Below are 20,481 nucleotides of genomic sequence, written 5' to 3' on the forward strand. Positions count from 1 at the left end.
CATAAAGCAGGTTCTTAGCAACAAGGATTTGCTCAGATTCAGGTTTGTTGGTTTTTTTATTTTTCTTAAATATATCTGCATGCCTCTTGCTTTGTGGTGTAAAGACTGAGCAGTGGGCTCAGAAATTGCAAGCCTATCCACCAGGTTAGTAGCCACTGGTGGGCATCGCCTGCTTTGTTCTTTTATTAGGGATTGCAGCCAGGTGACTTCTACGTGAGTCACCCTGACATCCTTCTTAGCTGGCATTCTAAAGAGAACTCCCCCCACTGGCTATTTGATTGTGTTAAAGCACACGATTGTACCGGAAAGCTCCAAAACATGCTTGATCTTTCCCCTTTATTTGTCACTTTGTAGAATCATGAATTATTTCTGTAACATCTTCCGAAGGTGGCAAATGACACTTTTATTTGGTAATATTGTAATGAATTGATGGATTTTTAACATATTCTGTGTATTTTAAACCGCTGTGGATTTTCTTTCCATGTAAATTATCCTGACTTTGGCCAGGTTAACGTCTGAGACTTTTGGTCACAAGTCTTGGTGGCCTTAGAAAACTTGTTGCTTTCTGAGTCCATGAGATGGTCCAGGCTCCCTGCCCCTTTCCTGCCTCAGACCTGGAATCAGCCATTTCTTCAAGGAGTCCTAGCACGTCTTAGTGCTGTGGTAGGAAGAGACCAGTGTCGGGCCAGAGCTGCTCACGGCTACTGGGGTCCACTGTTTCTAGGCCTTTTCAGTGGAGATAGTAGAAAACAAGCTGGTTTTCTTTTTCTTCTTCAGTTATTTGATTTATATTTGTACTTTCTTTCTCTTACTATGAAAAATCTTGCCTATTTGCTTTAAAGTTGTTTTTTTATAATAATGCCAGCATTGTTATTAATAATGTGGTTATTTATAGTTTAAGATGTGCTTATATCGTGTTTCCCCAAAAATAAGACCTAGCCGGACCATCAGTACTAATGCGTGTTTTGGAGCAAAAATTAATATAAGACCCAGTCTTATTTTACTATAATATAAGACCAGGTCTTATATAATATAATATATATTTAAATTAATATATAATATAATTTAATATAATATAATATAATATAATATAATACCGGATCTTATATTAATTTTTGCTCCAAAAGACGCATTAGAGCTGATGGTCCGGCTAGGTCTTATTTTCGGGGAAACAGGGTAGTTACATTTGTCCTGAGAATGTGTCTCACTTAGAATGATGTAGTCAAATTACTGTCTGACAATTTGGCTTCCATACTTAAGAGCGAGCATCGTTCTGCAGGCAATGGTAGCGTTTCCCTCAGACACTGCTCTGTACGATGACAGCACCTTGAGAATGTCACTGGGACCACCCGATATCGATGTCTGAATGTGGTTTTTCCAGGGACGAATCTTCCCTGCTGGCTCCTGACACTGTAGAACGTGCACGTGAGAGGGGAGCTGAGGTCTCGTAGTGAGCGGTGGAGTCTCCTCGAATCCCTTTGTTCTCGGCCCCTCCTCTCAGCCCTGCACTCCACTACACCCACTGGTGTCCGAAGATGAGCACATATAATTCCTCGCAGTGTGAACCTCTGTCTTACAGGAGAGAAGGGAGGGCAGGCAGCACGTAAGCCCCCAGCTTGGTGGGCAGGGAAGGGCACCTGCAGCCGCAGCCGTGCTGAGTGCAGACTCACCACCAACCCCACTTTCAGTCCACGTCCTCCTCTTGTCCCCACAAGGGCCTCAGACGCTCAGGCTCGGGGTTTTGCCTGGACCGGTTCATTTCAGGTCAGTCTCCACAACTGCAGACCTTTAGCTACCACCTCACCCATTCCACGAAGACACGTAACCCGTGTCTCTACTTTCTTCTCATGGGGTTGAATTCGCCATCACGTTACCTTCCTTACCCGATGTTACCAACCTTCTACCCCTACCCCCTCACCACCATACCTGTTTTTTTTGTCTCCTGTGCTTGAGGGTAAACAACTTTTTACTCTTTTACTATTTTTCAGTAAAATGTCACTTGTATATGTGTGTGTATTTTTTGTTTGTCTAATTAGTTGATTGATTCTAGTCTACTTCAAGTCCTTTCTGCCAAAATATCTTAGTCCAAAGTAATGTTCAAGTGTTACAATAATCTTATTTTATCTGCAATAGATAGATGGACAGATATATAAAGGAAGAAGGGAAGCTTAGTTTAAATTTAAGAAAGGGCGTGATTTAGACAGACTATATGACCCAGCCATTGAATGTGAGAAGTCTTGCCAAGTTGCTGTAATCTCTGGCATTTCCACCAGAGGGGCGGGGGAAAGTCATCACTATCCCTGGCCCGAAAAGTGTGAGAGCACTGGCTGCTCTAGCTGTCATACATTCTCCCCTCTTCCAGGCATTTTCCTGGATGAAAGGGATTTTGAGAGGGAGGGGGCAGAGGGGGGCCGTGGGGCGCATCCAGCCCCCTCTGTGCCCAGCAGGCCATTAGCTATGCTTGCAGCCTGCATAGGCAACAGCACCCATGGCGTCCCCACAACAGTGCTGCGCTGAACACAGAGTTGGACACGGTCCCTCACTTGGTGACCTTTTGAAAGAGACGTGCTCCCAAACTGCCAGCAGGCACCGCCAGGCTGGCTGAAAGGGGCCTTTGCTGGGTTTCCTAGGTTTCTGCAGACACACTTAAAGAAGGTCATATGTGGTTTGTGCCGAGATGGTAATAAATTAAATTATAGCTCTGGACTAGTTATCTACCACAGAATGGTAGATTGTTTCACTCTCCGAAAAATCAGAGGCTCAGTCCTTTCTCAGCTGCCTTTGCTGCTCCGAGCCATTGTCCCAGACGTTTTTAAAGAACGCATTCTGTTCTCATCTGAAAATCTGCCATCTTGTAAACATAGCGTTTCTGATAGTTGGAAAATGTTTCTACTTTTGCTGCGTCATTCACTTTTAAATCAAAGTGTCAGGTGATAGCCGATAAAACTTCCTCCTGCTCAGATGTCCTTGTCACGAGTCTGGTTCAGGTTCTCGTCACTGCAGCAGCCCTCCGTGTGCTTCAGCGTCAGCCTTCTCTCTGATTCAAATCTTGGTCCATCTGACTGAAAGTTTACACTCTTTTCATGACACAACACGGCCTGCCTTCCCCCGGCCTCTCTAGCTCATCTGATATAATAAGAGAAGGGTAGCACCTCAGAATAAAACCATTTGCTGACACTTTCTCCCTCCTTTTCTCCCTCCCATCCTCCCTCCTTCCCTCCCTGCCTCTCTCTCCTTTTCTCTGTAGCTCATACCTGGTCACAGACCCTAGAATTCCATTTTGTTTATGACCGTGTGTTTGCTTAGACTCTAGGCCAGTGTCTGGTACACAGTAAGTGTTCAATTAATGTTTATTAAACAAACGAACCATCAAGTTTTGGAAACCATAATTTATACAAAGTGTGTCGTGTTCCTGAGTAGCCATAGCACCTGGAGTGCAGGAGCAGACAATGCACACAAGTGGGCTGGCTGGCTCGGCGCCGCGTCTGTGCGCGTCTGTGTGCTGGTGGGCCGATGCGTTGGAAAGATAAAGAAGCAGGGTGGCCGGCGGTAGTGGCTGGAGAGAGTGGAAGAAATGCTGTGCTGTGTGATCTAGTGCAGATGGGGAAAGAAAGACAGAGGGACTTACAGATGTGAAGAAAATGGAGCAGCTCCAGGGAACAGGCCGTGAAAGGTAACGGAGAAAGCCATGGGAGGAGATGAGTGTCCTGGACGGAAAAGAGGCTGGGGAGACAGAACACTGAAGGGAAAGAGCGGGAGAAGCGAGAGGCTGTGCCAGGAGCCAGACGGCCCTGAGCGGGGCTGGGGGCTGGCGGACAGGTCAAGCATGGGAAGGCATGTTGGCAGAGTTAGGAAGACACCCATGCTGGCAGGCACATGCCAGTGCTCTGCTGAAACAGCTGGTAATATCACCCAACGGCACAAGCCTTGAACAAATGGGCTTTTGGGTGAAGGGGAAGGAGTCATGGTTTATCCCGTCCTTGACCGGTGGTAACCTAGGCTGGGTACAAGCAGGCAAGAGTTTTACACAGGCTAGGACTAGCAACACAAAGCGCTATGATGCAGCATCAATTGTTTCAAAACGTGGGGAGCCCGAGGAAAGCATGGAGGACTCAGGGGTCCGTGTGAGGAGTTCAGTGATGGGTGTTTCCTGGCCACTTCCCATTGCTGTTCCCTCAGCCTGTGCACACACGGCGCCACTTCGGCATGTGCCTCAACAGTTGGACTTTGGGGGTGGACAAGACGCGCCTGTCAGAAATGCCTCCAAGGGCTCAGCTGCGGATTTAGAACGTCATGTTCAAGTGATTTCTGCAAATAAGTAACATTTTAACCTCCAAGAAAGGATGCATTGGGTGGGGGGGTGGTGAAGGCAGCACGCCCAGAAGGGAAAGCAGTGAGGTCCCAGGACACTTTGGGGCAGATAAAGAAACCGGCTGAGGTACGGACAAAGAGTACAGAACAGGGTGAGTGGAAGATTTCAAGGGCAACCCCACGTGCCACTCAGTGTCACTCAGGACCTGCTGCTTGTTCCCAAGGACTGGACACCACGCGTGGCGGCCCCATGTCCCACTGCTGATGGAAAACCATGCTTTTCCCTTGGCTCATGGACTACAGGCCACTGGAGCCACAGCAGCAAATGAAATAGAAGACTCAGCACAACACAAAACAAGGATAACGGAGGTACACGGGGTACGCCCTTGCTGCAGAGCTGGAATGTAACTCATGTTCAAAATCCTGCATCGTAAAGCCAGCGGTGAATTTTGAGTTTGTTCACCTTATCGCTTTGCTGGGAAATCTAATGAAAAAAAATGTCCCTACAACTCTCTCTGGATAGTTGAAAATCAGCCAGACGAGTGCTACGGAGGCAAGTTTTCAGGTTCAATCAATCTGGAGCGAGAACACCTCCATGGTCAGGTCACGACGGTCAGCTATCACCTAAGTCTGTGGCCGGCATCACCAGAGTGACGGTGGGTCCATTCAATCCTGCCACTCCCACCAGGAAAGGGAGTCCAAGTGCACGAGACGCTGAAAGCAGGCGTAAACACTTCTGTATCTGAGGAGCAACTCAGAGTCTGACAAACTACTACGTCAAAATAAGAAGTGTATATGATCGAGAATGAACCTATAAGCTTACAAGCAAATTACTCTGAAATGCTAACTTTTAAAGACTCAGTAATCTCCCTTTGACCGCCCTCTGTATGCTGTCACACCTGGAGGCGTGGAATGACTGCTCGGTAATCACTGTTTGTAAACCTGTGTTCTCTAATAGCTCCGTGTCCCAGACTCACTGAGCGCGTGACTCAGTTGGTCTAACATTACTTCCATGTCGCACAGGGCGTCCTCATCCTGAGTCTGTCTGTCAATCCGACCACGATCCTTCAGTCACCAGCCAGAACCCCAGCTGTGTCCTGGGGGACACAAGAATAAACTGAGGTTAGTGCTTTTGTGGGGACAGCCTTGGTAACCCCCTAGTCTGAAGACCCATGATTGCTGGAAACATTTCATTCCTTGTTAGTTTTTAACCTCCATCTTGGACCCGATGTCTATTTTCCCTTCTCATAATGAGCATTGATGATGTGCCAGGCTCTGTGTTAGTTGATTTTTTAATAAGATTTCTCTCCTTTGATATTTAACAACCTAAACTCTTTATTACTGTTCCAACTTCAGATGAGGAAACCAAGACTCGGTGAGGTTATGCAGCTTGCCCACATTCACGCAGGTCGTGGGAGCCAAGGGTTTATTAGTTCAGTGGACAGAGTCCCAGGCTGGCAGGAACTCGCAGCCTAGTAGAAAGACAAGACACGGCAAAACCAGAAGCCACCGAGTCACGTATGCAGTGAGACTCCCACAGAGACTCCCACAGAGAACAGAGGCGACTGCAGGAGGTCACTTGAGGTCAGGCCTAGACCAGAGGGAAAGTTCTGTTTGTTTATTTCTTCTCTGAATCAGCATGACTTCCAGGGCAGCATCCAGCTGAGCTTTTGCCCTGACATGTGGTGAGCGCTCAAGCACTTGAATAGGAGTTGAGGGAGAAAAGCACAAATGAAAAATGCAGTGGGGACCTGCAAGCATTGGAGCAAAGGCGATGGGCAGCTGAGGTCAGCCGGGAGGCAGGGCTAAAGCAGGCCTCCCGTGGTCTTGAGGCTGGGCCTCTGGCGTCAGAGTCCGCAGTATTTCTCTCAGTCCCATGAGCCGCACAGATGCCCATTCTACAGAAAGGATGAAAGTGGGAATTGCGTCGTGGGAAGCCCTCCCTATCCAGTGGGTCTTGGTTTTCGGTCGCCACCAATATTGGTCAAAACTCTGGCGTGTGCTCAGAGGCTGGGCTACCCCAATCAGGGAGACGTGGGACCTCAAAGGCCAGGACCACAGGTGGAAGTCACAGGCTGATGCCATTGTGTCATTTCAGCCTCTCTCCTCCAGACTCTCCGAGACTGTCCTCAAGAAGCCTCTTCACCCTGCAGTCGCACCTTCTGTCAAACGCGTCACACATTCATCACCAAAATGTTTTGGCAGAAGCATCAACTTTAGGTTTTGACATAATCCCGAAGAGAGACTTTTCAATTATTACTAATGGAACATTACACTCCTCTTTGGGAACTTCTGCATGAATAAAAAAGGGTCATTAATGACATCTACTCTCAGCCCGGAAATCATCAGTCAGTGCTCAGTGCAGGTTTTGGGGTGTTTTTTTTTTTTCAAAGCACGTGGTAATTTCTCACTCCTGCACCACCTCTCCAAGTCAAATACCAAGTGATCGCATTAAATATAATAAATAGAATTGATTCCCCGCAGGTAAAGGCCATTTGTTCTTGATGGTCTTGTCCCCATATTGTGTAACGATACGTCACATTCCTGCAGCAGTTTTCATTCCCAAGTGTTTCACCAGCGCTGTGAGACTTTCTGACACCCGGTGGTACAAACTGCTTTGGGGGCAACTCCTAGGTTTAGCCGCACTGGGAAAGACTCACACAGCCTATGGAAACAGTAAGATGGCAGGGCCTACCCACCTGGTACGTACTGTGGGACCGTCGCCAAGGGATACTCGTGCCTACTGAATAGCCAGTTCACATCCAGGCCCAGCCAAGGGACAGGGCGCTGGTCCTAAAGGCCTGCTGGAATTATCCACCAGTTGTTCCCACCATTGGGCCAATCCCAACCCAGACCTCTAAAAGTCTAAAAGTGTTCCATTGGCCGTCATACCTCTTTATTTAGCGAGCATAGTTGACTGGTTAAACCAATGGTTCTTAATCTCTTTTTCCTAATGCATTGAAATGTACCAGACAGATAAAACAGGAAACGGGTTAAGTATGTTTCTTAATAATTGTGACTCCACCCAGTGTTTCCCAGCCCATGAAAGCCCATGGGAACATGGTGAGCAGAGTGACTGTAACGGGCTAACCCTGAATCGACCCTAATTTATATGAAAAGGAACGCAGCCACAGACTGGGGCCCTGTATTAGCAGAGCAGCTTACACCTGCCATAGCAATAACAAAACATTATCAACAATTGGGGTTTATTCTGAAAGCGGTGGGCGTATGGTTTCTCTCTACTGGGACTTCTTCATAGGTAAATACCTGTAACATATTTAGCAATTGGGCTGCCTTGTTGACCTGGGACTATTCTCGTCCGACGTACTGTCCTCCTTCCTTGCCAGGGGACAATGAGTGGACCTGTCCTAAAACCCCAACGTCCTGCCTGTGCTCTTGGAGCACTCCCAGTGCTGCACTCATCGTTGGGTCCTCTCAGAAGGAGGTGCCAACAGGAGATGAGATTATAAAATGTTTATTGGGGGACGTGCCTGTGCAGGGGAAAGGGGAAAGAGTGCACAGACGTGGGCAGGACTTACATGTGTGAAGGCGAGCGAGAAGGAAGACGTGGGTAAGAAGGCCCTGAGACGGCAGAGGAGTTCTCAGAAAACCTTGGCCAGACTGAGGGGGCGTTCCTGACCCAAACTGTCCATAAAGAGACCATGCATTGGGACGGAATGGCCTGGCTGTAGGGACAGCGCCTTGCTCAGCCGTTGGCTGGGAGTAGCCTGTGGGACGTGTGGCTTCAGAGCGACCGCCATAGTGGTTCCCAAGGAGCGCGACGACGGGAGGAGCTCAGTCAGCTGAGCTCCCGCAGCGAGTCCTTTGGAGGGAGATCTGATCAGGGTGTTTCCAAGGCCGCCACAACACTCTGCTTTGCTTCCTCGTACATCCACTGCAGCCCCACTAAAAGGCCCGTAGAACTGCTAGCCATTGTTTTCACGTGAAAGACCATTTCACCAAACATTACACGAAGGTCCATTATGGACTAAAGTCACGGCCATACGGCGTTGGAAAAGTCAGTGCTGGATTTATGTGAGCAAACGACATGACAGAGTTCATCCAGGTGCCTCTGAGCGTTTTGTCCAAGCTCTGGGCTCTTCAGCCAAGTGGGATGCAGCCTGGTGCCAAGCCCAGCTGCCAGGGCCGTGCAGACAGTAAGCGCCGCACGGCAGCACCAGACGGCCACCTCACAGTGTGCCCTTGGTCACGGGGCCGGGGGGGAGACGGGGAGGGGCACAGACATCTCTCTTTATCACCGAGCTTGTTAGTGCCGTGCCAGGGGCAGAAGCGGGCTCCACCGATGGCCAGCGCCGGCAGTTTCCTGCTGCATAGTTCTGCTTCTAAAATGCAATCGCAGAGGTAGCAGCCCTACACCCACGGGCCTTTCTCCCAGGGAAAGACTTCACTGGTTGCGTTAATAGAGACCAACAAGCGATCATACCAAGAAGCCTTATTTTACATCTATCCTGCCTTGACTGAAAATTAATGTCTCTTACGTCACTATCCTACATCTCAAGTTCATACATAACATCTCAAGTGTGCAACAGGAATCCCGATTCTCGAAGAAGAAGAAGGAAAAAGGATCCTTTATTCAGTGATAGTATCAGATATGTCACTGTGGGGACAGAGCCCCAAAAAGCAGTTTCCAGGCTCTCGGCCTCACATAGAAAGGTGCTGGCTCAGGTAGTAAATGGCCGTCGACTGCGATCAAATGGCCCTCAGCTGTGGCTAGTTGGCCGTCAGCTGTAACCAGTGAGCCATTGGCCACGAATATAACTGCCGTGGCTAGGCTAGCAGCAAATGGGGGCTAGCAAGAAGATGGTGGCTGAGTCTGCAAGTGGTGCAGTGAGGGTTGCCAACCTGTGTGGCTCCTGCTTCCTGTGTCTCCAACCCAGCTGCCAGCGAGAGTATAGTGGTGTGACTCCCCTACCTATGGCTCCGTGGGTGTTCCTGTTTGGCCTCACCATGTCCTGCGTTCTTATGTGGGGAGTGGGAACAGAGACCCCGCCTGACACCCCGCACGACAGTCACCATATGTTAATGACCTCGTTAGATAAAGCCTTGTTCCAGGAGGCCACTTTAAGGTGTGGTGGCATGTGACTGTCTTCCAGGTCCTTATTGTGACGACCCCTCAAAGGGAACGGCCCGTCGGATGCCCAGCACAGGACTGAGCACGCAATGGCAGCCCCACTCTTTCCAAACTCCTGTGAAGCAACAGACACCATCACGACACCAATTAAAGTCAGCGTGCCGGCATAGTCCCCAGAACTGCTTGAATTCCGAGTGACAAATCTTACTCAACTAAACTCGAACTAAAAGAGGTCCAGGGACACCCCCGGCGTCAGGCACAGCCCAGTTCTGGAACTCACCAATGCCGTGGTCTCTCTCGCTCGCCCACTCTTTCCTGTCTTCTTCCTCTGAATGGCTTTGATTTCGAGGCCCATTTTTTTCTACATGGCGACAAACAAGAGTTGTGTGGTCCTTGGTGTGCAACATCCCAGAGAAGAAAGAGCGTCCCCCTCCCAAGAGTTCCACCAAAGTCAGGGTGGCATCTGATAGTCTGGGCTCAGACCCCATGCCTGCACCTGAGCCGTCACGGTGGCCAGGGACACAGAGCCCGCCATGGCCCCCCCGATGGAGATGAGGTCGGAATAGAAGATGGAGCCCGGCCTGCCGGAGCCACACAGATCAAGAAAGAATGAGGACCCGTTCACCAAGAAGAGGAAACGCAAATGAGAGAAGACAGCCCCCAACATTACGCTACTTGTTAAAATTCAACTTTCTCTTTTTCTCTGAAATGATCATCACGAGAGAGGCAGAACTATTCTCATCTCTCAAGAAATTGCAATCTAATCGAGACGACATGTAAGACGCAAAACAACCTTTAGGTAACAACAGAATTTTGTAAATCACAAGAAGCCAAACATATAACTTGGAGCTCAGTAAGAGTTGGGGCGCTCAGAGAAGCCTCGTTAGGGTGGTCTAGGCTTCGATGGAAAATCCCTGTGCGACAGCCTGGAAGGTGTGCAGATGTGTGTAGAGGAGGTCAGAGTATAAATGTACTCAGACAGGACTGTTCGGAAGGGTGGAATTGGGTAGCGATCGGGAACACAGATTTTTTTCACTCATAGAACCTTAATTTTATTCGAGTATCTGCCAAATAGCCTCCTTTTTTTAACTTCACTAGATTTTTCAACAACCACCACAGGAATAAAAATAGTTAATATTTTTTAAGTGTGTACTACGTGCCGGAACTGTTTCTGCACTTTACGCATGATTCATAGAATATGTACAACAACGCTCACAGGTGGGTACTATTATTACCCACATTTTACAAATGAGTAAACTGAAGTGTAGGCAGGTAACTTGCCAGATGTCATGGAACTGGTAACAGGCGAGGCTGAAATTCAAACGCAGGCAGGCGGACTCGGCACTGCACTGCTCCGAGCCACACTTACGTTTGAGATAGAAATACCAACCCTGCACTATCCCATAGGTACTAAATAAGGCCTGGGACCCATCGCAAGCATTCGATAAATGGTAAATATTACTATTTGTTTGCGAAGGAACTGCAGTGCCCTTTTGAGTGATAAAGCAATGAATTTAGATAAAAGGGTCTGGTTCTGTGTTCTAGATCTCGACATTGCTGGTTGTTTAACCTTGGAGAATTCATTTTCCTCCTCTGAGGCTCTCTTCCCTTCATCTTTAAAAGTTGGCATTAGAACATCTATCAGAAACAAGTTGTCTGTTTTGCGGAACCTTACCTAAAATAAAACCTAAGACGGTGCCCTGGTAAATTTGCAAATAGAATAGACGTGGAATATTAATAATGCAACGGGTGTGCACACACTTGCTTCTGTCCTGCGGGGTGCCGCTCACACTGAATAGGACAGAGTGATGGATTTGGGACCCACTCACTGCAGCTCCGCCCTCAGGAGCTAACTGTGTGCCCCCGGGGGCCTCTGTCAGGGCTGTTCATACATTGACTGGAGCTGAGATCGTACGGCGGCCTCTGCATCGCTTCCTTTTAGCAGAGGTGCAAACTCCTCCTTCAGAAGACTTGAAAATGCGTCCTCCTTTGAGCAAATACATTTACTTATGAACAGTTAGCGCAGGCTGTGGCAGGGTGTGGAGGGGCTGAGTACAAGGTCAGGCCTGACCTTGGGACCTTGGAGTAGAGGAAAGAAGCACCCATGTCACCCTTTCTATCATCGGACTGCGCAGTGTGATATGAGGAAGAGGCCTGTATGTTATCTGGGGTGCTAGTGGTGGTGTCACTTATTGGGATACTGGCCCGATGCAATTTTGGGGACATACTTATACAAAAAGTTATTTGTTGCTTATCTGGAATTCACATTTCACTGGGCAACCTGGGTTTTTATTTGCCAAATCTGGCAGCCCTACAGCACACCTAGAGTCTACAAGGATGGCTTTTCTAGAGAAGCGTCTGATGCTCCCACAGCTGCGCTCTGAATAAAGGAGACAAAAGCAGCTCCACTTCAGTGATAGTGGTGGTAGTGGCGGTGCTGGTGGTGCTGGTGGTGCTGCTGGTGGTTCTGGTGGTGATGATGGTGATGATGGTGATGAGGGCAGTGGTGCTGGTGGTGCTGGTGGTGATGGTAGGCACAGGGAGAGTGGTGGTAGTGGTGACAGGGTCACTGATTTGGGGACTGGCCCCTGCTAATTGATGAAAGCCCAGGCCCAGTTGAGAAAGGACCTCCCCAGTGCAGCATTATTCAAGAAGCAGGAAGGACTCTTCCTCCCTGGTCTCGCTCTGTTCTCTGTGTCCATTCCTAGTAGCAGAACCATGGGAAGGAAGGGAGGGTGAGCGCATCACAGGTACCCAGTGACTCACCTGCTCCCTTGTGAGGAGTAGAGGACAAGAGGAGAAGATGCGCCTGATCGCAGTGACAGAGGCAGAGCATCTGTGCCCTGGAACAGTGCACGTGCCCATCGCACTACCTTAGCTTGGAAATGAAAGTTCTAAGGGCCACATTTTCATTATTAACAAGGCCACTACTCCATGTCGCTGAAGACACAAACATGCACATGCAATCTGCATAAGTGTGACATACCGGGCACACTCGACACTTGGGTGTCACCAGAGCTGTTCAGTTCCTGCCGACCTGCTCACAGCATCCTCTGCATCCAGGGACATCTCAGGGTTACTCGGAATCCAGGGTTGGCCCGTGTGGCGACTTTATCCTTGCCTCTCGGTCTTATCTGAATTGAGGTAGAGCCAATTAAATTCCTTCCAAGAGCTGATTGCCAACAGATACTGGGACAGGTAGGACAACGCTCTGCCTGGATTTGACACCAAAGGCATGTCATCCATGTGTCAACCGCAACCCAGTGGCAGGAAAGATCACGGCCCTTAGCGTGGCATCAGCATTTCTCTTAATGACCCCACGTGTTCTGTGGAGAGGAGGATGACAGCTCAGAGCCCAGTGGAACGGAGGGCCTCCAGGGCGAAAGAGCCGTTGCTCTTGTCAGGGAGGGCTGACTTCAGCTGCGTGCGGCCCGAGGCCATGTTGCTCTCTGCCTTAGTTTGCTATATCTGGCTCACTTAAGTGCCTGCGCACTGCCTGCTTTCATTCCATACACCCACCCGTGGCAGGGAAATACAGACGGCTGCCATCCACACAAACCCCGGGAAGCTTGTAATTGCTCTCTGTTCCATAGCCAGGACGACTGGGTAAACAGAAAGGGAAGTTCAGGAAAACCGTGTAATGTACACTCACACCCCAGACCAACAGTTCTCAGCCAGGTCCCAGCGCTCGGTAAATCATCATTGGTTCTCAAGTTTGCTGACAGTGGCGTGTTACTAAAAATAAAGCAGGGCATTTGCAAATTGTTTACTTAACAGAAAGTAAGGTGCATGCAAACTTATCCCAGTAATAATCTCTCTCTCACCACTTTCATTCTGATAGGGAATTTTGAGATGGAGAAAAAGGAGCAGAGTTAAGGAGAGAACCCTGGGGTAAAATGCCTGTAACCCGTGGCCTGTTCTTATCAGCGTTGCTCCCATAATAGGGCAAGCGTGTGGGATATGTGCACAGGTAAATATCCCTGATCCCACTTCTCAGAAAAAGAAAAGTGAGACAGGATGCTCAGATCTGCGTAGACCTGCAACCTCCAGCTTACATGTGGGTCACATTCCAGAGCTATTTATAACTCAGGTATTGTCCAGTGGCCAGTGTTGTCCGTGGTGGCTAATTTCTAACACCAGTTAAATAAATCCCAGGTTTTCCATTGATAAAGAATGAAGACGTATCTTTTTCTGGGGACTGAAATGGGGTACTGAGGAGAAGGGGAGACGGAAGCAAGAGATAGAATGCTTCTGACTCCCGGTTAAATGTACAGATGGTTCCAAGGTCGACCTGACCAAAGAACTAGCTGTCACGGACATAACAGAGTCAATTGTATCCTCTAGAAATGGTTTGTGAGAGTTCTTCTTAAGGAAAGTAGAATGACAAATTAGGCGTTTCTTTTTCAAGCAAGGGAGGGTAATGACGCATGGCGCTGACCAGGACTAGTGTGGCCTGCCCAGTGGGCAGACGCAGGAATCGGAGAGGCATGGAGGAGGAACCTGGCAGGTTTACTGAGGAAATAGGTGGGGAAAGGAGACAGCAGGAGGGATGTTTGTGGCTGTCATGAGGATCGAATGCCTGGGACGAAAATCAGGTTTAGAGAGGCTTTCTAGAAGCTTCGTGTTTGGTACATTGGCTAAAATCTGAGGTTAACCCCTTTCAGTGAAAATTGATGCTTCAAAGCCTCTGGAGTTGGAGTGATGGTTCCATGTCATGTGACTCTACAGAGTCTGGGTCACACTGGCCCCTTTTCACAAGGAGGTCCCATAAGGATTGATTCACACCCTCACAGTCACAAGGTGAAGAATTCTTTCACCTGAGTAAGTGGAAGAATGCTGTATTTCTGAACACTGGCAATATTACATGTTCTGTCTTATGAAACTTGCCAAGGATTGGCACTAATCATTAAGCAAACGTGAATATAATGTTTTCAAGATCTCACTTTGCATGAGGTAGCATCGTAGGCCCCACTAGTCTGCAGATGCCTTAACAACACATTTTTTCCCTCAAATTTGCATAGTACATTCAAGCGTACAGTGAATTTTTATCTGCATTATGTCGTTTGGGGCTTCCAGTAACCTAGGATGAAGGCAAGGTCAGTATTACAAGCTAAGAAAACTAACACTTAGGGACATTTTACAGCTTGTCAATGTTCATCACAATAAGAAGATAGAGAACTTGGCAAGAACCCATTGCTTGTCCCTCCAGATACAGTGACCTTCTTTTGAAAAAAAATAAAGTATTAGCAGCCTAAGACAGAAGTGGAACCTAGAACTTCCAGGCGACGGGAAACGATCGTAGACAGTGGAACTGGGTCACATTTCAGTTACCCTTTCTACCACTTTCCATCGTGCATGACCTTGGAAACATGCGTAAGCTTGAGTCAGTTGCCTCAGAAACCAGCTCATCTCCATCACAGCAATCTGAGATAATAATCTGAGATAATAATTCTATTAGCATCATTTACATATGGACGGTCCACAGCCTGTGGTTACTTATCTTAGATCCTTTGGCCACGGTACCATTTCTGACCGTAGTCTTTTCCCGGTACCAATGTGACTTGAAAATGATCTTTCAAATCAGTGAACTGATGCGGTGACATTTCCACTTTGATCTAGCCAAACAGTAAATGGTCAAGATTTTAGTGGGCAACTAATGTCATGCTAATCATGGATAAATGTCGTAAGCATTTGTGTTTTTTTTAATCACTAGATGCTTTTGTATCCATCTAGAATTGAGCTCCAAACAATCCTTTGCTCGGTTAATATACCTGGCTCACCAGAAATCCTGGCTTCCCCTGGCCAGTCACTCAAAACCTGAGTCTCAGTTTCCTCATATGTAAACAAGGTAAACGGTACCTGACCTGAAGATGTGCTGTGCAGGTTCACTGAGCTCATGGAGATAAAACTGCCGAGCACAGTTAAGATAGAAAGATGATGGCTTCTAAGTATGACATTATGTAGCTCTTCCCTTGCCTTTTTTTCCTGGGAAAACTGGGGGTTGTTTCTAAAATTCCAGCCAATTCTCTCTGCCCGCCACTCTTTTCTAACTGCTTTGGAGTCGAACTCCATATTTTACTTCCTGTCTGCAATCTTTACTGCTCTATCTGTGACCCTTCTAATTGGCTCCTGTGCGTCTGTCCAGGTGGCCTGGGTCCTCGGACACTAACTCTGCTTTCATCATCCCAGGTCTGTGAGAGACTGTCCGGTGCCCCAAGCCTCCGTGTGGCAGGGCACGTCACCTGGGGTAAGTGTGCAGGTCTGGTGACCCGCCCGAAGTAGAGCATGCCCTGTGTCCCAGGGCACCAGACTCAGTAGGAGTGCAACTGATTGAGGAACTGGAGGCGAAAGTCTAGGTGAGAAATCAGTTTTTTTTTAAAACTACGCTCAAGGCTGAGCTTCAAACTAAAATCTGGGAACCACAAACATCAAAAGATCTTATTTAGTTTATTGCCCCACCCAATCCCCCAGGCTCGCACCCCCATGACAAGCCCTGCCCAGCCGAGAGGGCTGCCAGCCTATTGCAATGTCACGTGCATTTCTGGAGAAAACCTCAAGTCAGGTGTCATGAGAGCAGTGGGACCTTGGAGACTCACAATGTCTTCACACCCACCTCGGGAACCTCCCTGAGTGTGTCACACTACAGAATGTCACCCCAGTCCCTCCTCAGCCGTGCACTTGGCAAGCCCATAACCAAGGCTGAGGACAGAGGGACACACTCAAGGATGCCACTCATGAAAGACCGCTGGCGTCTCCTAGGGCCACAGAATTGTAACCCTTGATTTAGCTGGACCTTTGGAATAAGCTATGGATGAGGTGAGCTGAAGCGGCTTCCTTGATGCTTCTCTGAATTTTCAGGCCAGGGACTGTACGGGGAAAACAAATGGGTGAGAACCTGTAGTGGACACTGTGATAGGCCTGTCAGAGGCCCCCAGGCCTGAGGCACTGACTCCCCGCCCTCCTCCCTCCCTTGGGGACAGCACGTCTATAAATGTCCATCTCAGAGTCTGCTTCCCAGAAAACCCAAGGCACACAGAGATTGTCTCTGTCTCCGTTCGCAGCTGGAGGAGTCCCCAGATGCACCCCACACCTGCTGTGCTGAGGAAAGGGCCGCAGACGTGGATGGGAGGGGGCCTCAGCCATCAGTCTTCCCTGTAGCCCTGAAGTTTTGCAGAGGACAGACGGATGCTTTCTGCTTCCCCGTCAGGGCTCTCGCCTTGTGGAATACATCGAGGATTTCCTTAAGTAATTAGATTCTTTTTTCTTCCCATTCACCAATGCCCAAATTCAGAATATGAAGCTTTCTTATTTTTAAGAGTTTAGCGCATTAGAATAATCCCCAAAAATAGTATTGTCTGTCCTATGGAGTTTGCCTATTAGCCAGAGTTCCGTGGAAAGAAAATTTTGCAGAGGAAAAGATTTGTAGCCTCTGAGCTAAAACCGCGAGTGGATATTGCTCTGAGGGCTTGGTCCTCATCCAAACGCTTTGGTGTTGCTTCTCCTGGTTGGTTAATTACCCTCCTCACTTAGATTGTGTACTTACCATCTTTCTCATAAAGTCACGCCTGTTTGATAAACAACAGGGATTTATTATAAGCCTACAACATTCCATGCTTGTTAGGAGCATGGCTTCTGGAACCGTGATGGCTGAGTCCAAGTCTTGGATCCATCACCTAGCTGCTGTGTGACCTTGGGCCTTCGCTTTATCCAGCTTCAATTTCTTCATCTCTAAAATGGGCCGAATAATGAGCTGCTCGTCAGGACTAAGTTAACACGTGTAAAGACTCAAAACATACCAGATACAAGAAGTGTACCTAACAGTGCTGTGATTTCTTCTGCAACTCAAGAGCTCTTGCTGATCCACAGGACTTGTGCTTGCATGAGGGCCCATGGTCGACTGGCAGAAGCAGTGATCTTTCTTCTGCCTCATTTACACAGAATCAGTCCTTCTGATGCTCATTTGTACAGTGACTTCCTTCTCCTCGATTAAATACTCTGTCCTCGTCTTTACTGACTTTCATTAATTTTCTGGGGATACGCTTCCAACCCAGCAAACTTTTTTAAAAGGACAATAAGTCAGCGAACCCTCTCACACAATCTGGTCTGCACTACAAGCTTCATGATCCAGCTGTGTTCTAAGGGTTGGCCAACTTTTTCTGGAAAGGGTCAGATACTCACTATTTTAGGCTCTACAGACCTTCCAGTCTGTTGCAATCACTCAATTCTGCCATTAGAGTGCAAAAGGGGCCATAGACGATGCATAAACTGGCCAAGGCAGTGTTTCAATAAAACTTTATTTACAAAACTAGGTGAGGGGCCAGATTTGGTCCTCAGACCCCTCCTCTTCCATTTCCCTCCAAATTAATGTTTATTAAGTCACCTGAAGAGACAATGATCAACGTACTCCTACAGTACCCTCTTTGCCCGCCTTATCATTGTTGGAACTAGAATTTGTTTTCCAGTCCACTGGGAATGAGTCTGTGAAAGATGCGTTCAAAACCCTTGCAAAAGTTAAGTTCGGTTTTATCGATTGTGCCTCCTACCGGACCAGCCCTGTAGACCTCTGTAATAGAAGGATTACAGACCTCTGCAGTCTAGCTTCACGTACCATTGCTTCCCTGTGGGAAGCTTGTGTTCTAGAAAAACTGGGTACTTGAAACTTATTTTACTGGCACCCATTTTCCAAAACTCAGGTCAAATGGTACCTGCAATACAAAACTTTCGTAGGCTTCTGGAATGACGGGCGTGTCATCTTTGTCACGTCTCCAAGGCACATACAGACTAGTGCTCAGCTCCACGTCCTCTTCCAAGGACTTTGTAAGGTTCCCTTGCGCTCACCAGGAATGCTCGAGGGCACGGAACCTACCAGACGGTTCTCTCATGCCCATGGACCTGCCGCTGTTTCATGGAAACAAGGATCTTCTTTCGGGGAAACCCATGAATGTAACAGAATAAACACCGGCTGAAGCCTGAGGAGGCCCAGGTTCCAGTCTCGGCTTTGCTTTTAGCTGCATGACTTTGGATGAGCTTTTCCCTGCTCCAGGCCTCAGTTTCCTCGTATGTAAAATAAAGCAATTGAACTAAATGTTCCCTAGGATGCCTTCTGTCTGCCTCACAATGCTCCTGACAAAGGAGGCCAGGCTCTCGTCTTTAATTCGGTGGTCCCTGCGAGTTACCTGTCTTTGCCTGGAGTCCTGGAAGAGCAGTCCTGGGGCCTGCTGCCCTCCGCCCCCCTCCAGGGCTCTGGCACCCCTTTCCATCTCAGAACGTTCGCCTGGGCGGGAAATCCTTTTCTGGCCACTTCACTGTGAGCAGTGCAGAAGGAGAAGCCAGGAGCTCAGGGAGCGTGCGTCCCTTCTCTGTGAGGCTGGAGGCTTGCTCCAGGAGGAAGACGCTTCTCCGAGAGTCTGCGGCAGCATCTGCGGCAGCACAGGGGCCCTTCGCCCCTTTGCAGGATGTCCCTGGGATAGCTGTGCCACACCCGCTGGGACAGAGGATAATTGCCAGTGAGAAACGCTGTCCGCTCCTCGCGAGGCCTGGGGACACATGAGAAGAGAGCTGTGGCACAGAGCAGAGGAACTGAGGAAGAAACCAAAGGAGCCAGGAAGCACAGAAAGCAGTAATGAGAACAGAGAAGACTGAATGGAGGGATGATTTACAGCCGCGGCCTTTTTCAGGGACGGCAGATTGAAATTCCACAGAGCAGGTCTCTCTCCAAAGGCTTGCATTTCAGGGCCTCCCTGGGGCCCATCTCCCCTGGAGGACCCTTAGCGGCATGCAAGTTCTGCCCATCTCCAGTGGGGGGAGACCATGTTGGCACTGGGGCACATGTACTTCCCACAGTAATGGGAAGCGAACTAACGCTACTCTTTGGAAAGAGGGGGCTGAGCCAGAGAGCCATGGCCCATCTGAACGAGAGGTTGCTAAGCTAATGTGTTCCAAAGGTTTCACCTTCCATGGCAGTTGTCAAGGCAACAGACTAAAGTAACAAGCAAAGGACAAATGGCATCAGTGTCACGGGGTGTCATCACCAGTACCTGCCAACTGCAGGTTCAAGCAGCGCCCTCTCTAGCCTGGCAGCAGCTCCCACACCTGCTCCCAGACACACAGACAGCAGGATGCAGACACACAGACACCCTACCGTTCTCTGCATACAGGGCCTCTTCACAGACTCATAGAGAATTCGGAACCCTCTAGGGGCCTCACAACCTTTAAAAACATCTGTTACTTTTAACCATTCTGGCAATTTGGGGTGATGCATCATGGGAAGGAAACCCTCTGATGTGAAAAGCAACCGGCCAAGGAACCTCACAAAATAAAGCCAAAATAGACTTACGGTTCAAGGTGGTTTCCTTACTCTTAATTTCAGAGGGCAAGGTGAACATTCAGATTCAAATGGGCCCAGTAGCTTCTACCATAAAGAACACAGACAGCCTCAAGCATATCAGCCTCTGGAGAAGGAAGAAATCAGTGTTCAAATTGTGGTGAGCCCCAGTGTGACCGCCCCTCGAATGCAGTGCTGGGCTCTCCCCAGACGGAGTCAAGTGCGACCCTTGTGTTTTTCCTGGATATGCGCCACCAACGCCATCAGATACACCCCGTCTGTAAACTTTCCGAAGGGAAAAAGGCTAGAAAAACTTTGCAGTGAATTATGCATCAAAGCAGTTGATATGCTTTTAATTCACCTGTTTGCTCTAGACTCCTAAGCCGGAAATGTCACATAGACGCACCGTTGACTCTGTGTCCTGGTTTCAGTGACGCAGGCCGTGGAAGTCTTCCCAGAGGCGCCGACAGACTGGCTTCCCCTGCCTGCTGACCCACCCCCCTCGCACTTTGCGCATCCGTTTTATTAAAAACACCAACTACATTCGTCCCATATTGAGTTCTTTTGTGCCTGTCTTATCTCCTCGCTAGACAGACTCTACGCTCCTCGAGGACGGGGACGTTATAACAGTAGTCGTTGTTACAACCATCCTTCACGGCGTTTCTTGTTATGCATTTATCTATTCAACGAACATTTACTCAGCACCTACGAGGCCAGGTGTCGTACCCGGTACCGACGATAAGCAAGACAGAGA

This window comes from Rhinolophus ferrumequinum, chromosome 22 (assembly GCF_004115265.2).
Source record: "Rhinolophus ferrumequinum isolate MPI-CBG mRhiFer1 chromosome 22, mRhiFer1_v1.p, whole genome shotgun sequence".
Taxonomy (NCBI): Eukaryota; Metazoa; Chordata; class Mammalia; order Chiroptera; family Rhinolophidae; genus Rhinolophus; species Rhinolophus ferrumequinum.